This window comes from Mirounga angustirostris, unplaced genomic scaffold, assembly GCF_029215605.1.
Source record: "Mirounga angustirostris isolate CCGP_5_RB_7025 unplaced genomic scaffold, mMirAng1.0.hap1 SCAF_15, whole genome shotgun sequence".
In the NCBI taxonomy this organism is placed as follows: Eukaryota; Metazoa; Chordata; class Mammalia; order Carnivora; family Phocidae; genus Mirounga; species Mirounga angustirostris.
The window spans coordinates 4,747,980-4,753,736 of record NW_026991723.1 but is presented as its reverse complement, the minus strand read 5'-3'; the positions used below and the strand labels follow the sequence as shown (position 1 = coordinate 4,753,736).

The window sequence follows — 5,757 nt, the reverse complement described above, 5'->3', positions numbered from 1 at the left end:
TACTGACTGAGCCAGCCAGGTATCCCTAAAGCCCACTAATTTTTTAAGTGATTTTTAAATCAAAACAGTCGCAAAATCTCTAAGAGAATTTGTCTGCAGTATACTTAGGATAGCTACAGTAAGTTCTCTACAAGAAAGGAAATGAAGGAATCAAAATGAAGGAATCAAATGGGAAGAGTGAAAATATGGGTAAATAGGATAGTGTGGTTTTTTTTTTTTTTTTTTTTTTTAGAAACCATTCAAAGGGTGTCCCTCCCTCTTCCTCCCCCCAAAAAGGAGAAAAATGATCATCAATGACAAAGGGCAGCTGGAGAAGCTTCACGCTCAGGAAGGGACACTGTCTCCTTCTTGTGGTTTCGAGTACTCTACACATTCAGAGAAACTTCTCTAGTAACAAACTATAGAAATGATCCCTGAAAGTATAGTCTTGATAGCTTTTCTAAATTATGTTAGATGGTTGAAGCAAACATCATAACACTAATATCCCTCAGTGCATAGAGAGAAATATGTAGCACAATTATATTACAAATGGGGAAGAGTAGGGCGCCTGGGTGGCTCAGTTGGTTAAGCGACTGCCTTCGGCTCAGGTCACGATCCTGGAGTCCCTGGATCGAGTCCCACATCGGGCTCCCTGCTCAGCAAGGAGCCTGCTTCTCCCTCTGACCCTCCCCCCTCTCATGTGCTCTCTCTCTCTCTCATTCTCTCTGTCTCAAATAAATAAATAAAATCTTAAAAAAAAAATGGGGAAGAGTAAAATGATGTAAAGGGAGGTGAAGTTGACACACTTCATTTGATCAGATAAAATGTTGTTGACACAATATAGTAGTAAATTATGTATCCATAATGAAATCACTTAAATGAAATGGACCAATTTCTCCAAAAGTACAAACTACCACAACTCACCCAATATGACATAAGTAATTTGAATAGCCTGTTAACTATTAAAGAAATCAAATTTATAATTTAAAAACTCCCAGAAAGAAATCTCCAGAATAGCTTTATTGAAAACTTATAGCAAATGTTTAAAAAATAATTATCAATAATTCTCTATAATTTTTTTTACAAAATAAAAGAGAATACTTCCCAGCACATTCTATAAAGCCAGTATTACTCTGATGGCAAAATCAGAGAAGCACAGTACACACATGAAAATACTACTGACCAACATTCTGGGTTAATGTGGATACAAAAGTCTAAGGGTATATTAGCAAATAGAATTCCACAGTATATACAAAGCATATACATTATGAGTGTTGTGTTTACTTCAAGAAAGTAAAGGTGATCCAATATTTGAAAATCAATCAGTGTTATCTATCATATTAACAGGCTAACAGAAAGCTCATGAGATAATACATTAATGCAGACAGAACTTAACATCCATTTGTGATAAAAACTCTCCACAACCTAGTGAGACACTTCCTCAAATTGATAAAGAGCATCTATAAAAATCCTACAGCCACCATCATAAATAATGGTGAAAGATTGAATTGTTTTCCCTTAATATGAGTACAAGAGATGTCCATTCTTATCAGATAGTAGAAGAAGTTCTTGCCAGGGCAGTAGGGCAAGAAAAGGAAAGAAAAGTCATATAGATTAGGAAGGAAGCTATTTTCAGATGACATGATCATAGAATATTCCAAGGAATCTGCACACACACACACACACATCCTAGAAATTAATGAGCTTAGCAAGTTCTCAAGTTACAAGATCAGCATACAAAAATCAATGGTACTTCAACAATACTAGCAACAAATACATGTAAATTGAAGTTAAAAGTATAGTACCATCTACAATTGCTAAAAAAAAAAAATACTTAGGTGTAAATCTCACAAAACACATCCAAGACTTGTGTGCTCAAAACCACAAAATGCTGTTGAGAAGAGTCCAAGAATATCTGAATAAGTGGAGAGGCATACTGAGTTCATGAATTGGAAGACTCAGCATAGGAAAGATGCCAATTCTCTCTAGATTAAACACAGGTTTAATGCCGCTTCTCTCAGAATACTAGTACTGTAAGGCTTTGTTATAGATATAAACAATATTCTAAAATTTATATGGGAAGAGGATATATGGATATTGATTCACAGATGACATGATCATATCTGAAGAAAGAAAAGCTCCATTTGTAATAGCATGGAAAAGAAAAAAAAAATGCTTAGGAATAAACTTAACCATGGAGGCAAACAACTTGTTTACTATAAACTGCAAAACATTGGTGAAGGAAATCCAGAGGACACCAATAAATGGAATAACATCCCATATTCATGTATTAGAAGAATTAATATTGTTAAGATGTCCATATAACCCAAAATGACCCACAGATACAGTGCAATTCTTATCAAAATCTCAGAGACATTTTTTTGCAGAAATAGGAAAATGTATCCCAAGATGCATATAGACTCTTAAGGGATCCAAATAGCCCAAACAGTATTGAAAAGAAGAACAGAGTTGGGGGTCTCACACTTAGAAAGCTAAGTGTGGTACTGACATCAGGCAGTCATATATACCAATGGAATGCCCAGAAATTAACCCTCACTTATATGATCAACTGATTTTCAACAAGGGTTCCAAGACCAGTAAGAAAGGGATGGTACAGATGGGGTTGGGAAAACAGGACAGCTGCATGCAAAAGAATGAGGACCACTTTCTTACACCATACACAAAAATAAATTCAAGATGGATTAAAGACCTAAAGGGGAGACCTGAAACCATAAAAATCCTAAAAGAAAATATAGGCAGTAATCTCTTGGACATCACCCTTTGCAACATATTTATGGACATGTCTCCTCAGGGAAGAGAAACAAAGCAAGCATAAACTATTGGGACTACACCAAAATTTTAGAAAACTTGCACAACAGAGGTAACTATCAACAAAATGAAAAGGCCGCCTCCTGAATGGGAGAAGATTTTTACAAATGCTATATCCAGTAAGGGTTAGTATCCAAAATATATAAAGAACTCATGCAACTCAACACCAAAAAGCCAAATAATCTGATTTTAAAATGGGCAGAGGACCTGAATAGACATTTTTTTTTTCCAAAGAAGGCATACAGATGGCCAACAGACACATGAAAAGATGCTCAACGTCACTAATTGTCAGGGAAATGCAAGTCAAAAACACAATGAGAGACCACCTCACACCTGTCAGAATGGCTATTATCAAAAACACAAGAAATAAGTGTGGACAAGGATGTAGAGAGAAGTGAACCCTGATCCACTGTTGGTGGGAATGCAAACTGGTGCAGCCACTGTGGAAAACAATATGGAGTTTTCTCCAAAATTTAAAAATAGAAGTACCATATGATCCAGTAATTCCACTGCTGGGTATTTACCCAAAGAAAATGAAAACACTGATTTGAAAAGGTATACACACTCCTGTGTTTATTGCAGCATTATTTATGACAGCCAAGATATGGAAGCAACACAAGTATCCAACAATAAATGAATGGATAAAGAAGATGTGAATATGTGTATATGTATGTATACACATATATAACAAATTATTATTCAGCCATAAAAAATGAGATCTTGTCACTTGCAGCAACATGGACAGACCTAGAGAGTTTTATGCTAAATGAAATAAGACAGAGAAGGATAAATACCATATGACTTCACTTATATATGGAATCTAAAAAACAAAATGAACAAACAAAAAACAGAAATGGACTAATAAATACAGAGACCAAACTGGTGGTTGCCAGAGGGGATCAAGAAATACAAACTTCCAGTTATATGCAACTAATGAATCATTGAACGCTACATCAAAAACTAATGATGTACTATATGTTGGCTAATTGAATTTAAATTAAAAAAATAATAAAAAATAAAAACTTCCACTTATAAATAACTCATGGAGAGGAAAAAGTATGGCATAGGGAATATAGTCAGTAATTATGTAATAATGTATGTTGATTATATAAGTGAGGGTTAATTCAGTGCAATTCTTATCAAAATCTCAGAGACTTTTTTTTGCAGAAATAGGAAAATGTATCCCAAGATGCATATAGACTCCCAAGGGATCCAAATAGCCGAAACAGTATTGAAAAGAAGAACAGAGTTGGGGGTCTCACGCTTAGAAAGCATTACATTTAGGGCGGTGAGTGTTGAGTAATGTATAGAATTGTTGAATCACTATGTTGTACACCTGAAACTAATAAAACATTATATGCCAACTATACTACAATAATAAAAAAAGAAAAAACAATGTACATACCTTAATTTAAAAATATTTTATCTCTAAAAAGTGCCATCATCTGAGCTTTCAGCGAGTCATAGTCACTGATCACAGATCACATAACAAATACAATAATAATGAAAAAGTTGAAATATTGCAGGAATTATCAGCATGTGACACAGAGATAAGAAGTGAGCAGATGCTATTGGAAAAATGGCACCAAGAGCCTGTTTGACACGGGGTTGCCACAAAAACCTTCAATTTATAAAAAACGCAGTATCTGTGAAGTACAATACAGCAAAGCACAGTGAAATGGAATTTACCTGTACAAATTATCAGGGAAATAATAGACAAGTCAGTCCATGGGATTGGACAGCTATCATGCTGGCAATAGTTGATTTGTATTTTCTAGCAAGCAAAGATCTAATTTCCCAAATGTGAAAAGCAAAACCTTAAAATCTTTTTGGAACTTTTGGGATAGAAGGATAGGATAGAAATGGATTTCTCAGAAAACACTAAAAAAGTGCAAGCAATAAAAGAAAGGACTGATGAATTTTACAGTGTTAAAACCATAACTTAAAAACCTCTGTATGACAAAATGAAAGCAATAATTAGATACCACTTTATACCCATCAGAATTACAAAATTTCAAATGTCTAGTGGCAGTGTTGACATGAATATAAGGAAATGAGAATTTTTACATGCTGCTAAGTAAGAGTAGAAGTCGATTCTCAAAAACTCTCTGCTCCAGGCAGAAGAGTGTGCACATGCAGGGTACCCTGGAGTGTGGATGCAGAGCCCACGTGGGGTGAGGATGGGCTATCTGCAGAGATGAACCCTATAATGTTGGACTGGAATTCGTTATTTATGTGTGCACGAACTCAGTTTTGATAGATGATAGATAGATAGATAGATAGATAGATAGATAGATAGATAGATAGATAGATAGATGATAGATAGTTAGATAGATAGATTTTGGGGCACCTGGGTGTCCAGGTCCAGCCAGTTAAATGGCCAACTCTTGATTTCAGCTCTGGCCATGATCTTGGGGTAATGAGATTGAGCCCTTCGTAGGGCTCTGTGCTCTGCGGCGAGTCTGCTTGGGATTCTTTGTCTCCCTCTGCCCCTCCCCGCGCTCGTGCTCACTCAGGCACGTGCACGCTCTCTCTCTCTTTAAAATGAATAAATCTTAAAAAAAAAAGATTTCTACATTTAGACCCCTTCCCCTCCAGCAACCCTCAGTTTGTTTCCTATGATTAAGAGTCTCTATGGTATGTGTAGGAGAATATCCTTAATTGTAAGAAATACACGCTGACATATTTGAGGTGATAGAAAATCAGATGGCAGCCTTCAGTAGTCTAGGAAAAATAAATTCATATGTACCTGCAAAGTTCCCATAAAATCTATAACTATTCCCCCAAAATTAAAGCACTGTTGCCAAAATTTTACACTGAAAATACGCATATATGTGAAAATAACAAACTCTCCCATATGTATACAGACCCCCAGTGAATGCCTGAAACCACAGATAGTAACAAATCCTATATATATAAACTATATTTTTCCTATTCATACATACCTCT

At 35.5% G+C, this 5,757-nt stretch overlaps 1 pseudogene; it reads right to left on the bottom strand.

The window, feature by feature from the left end:
• Positions 1-234: 234 nt before the first annotated feature.
• On the bottom strand, positions 235-429 carry LOC123850369 (small nucleolar RNA U3; annotated as a pseudogene).
• Positions 430-5,757: the final 5,328 nt, after the last annotated feature.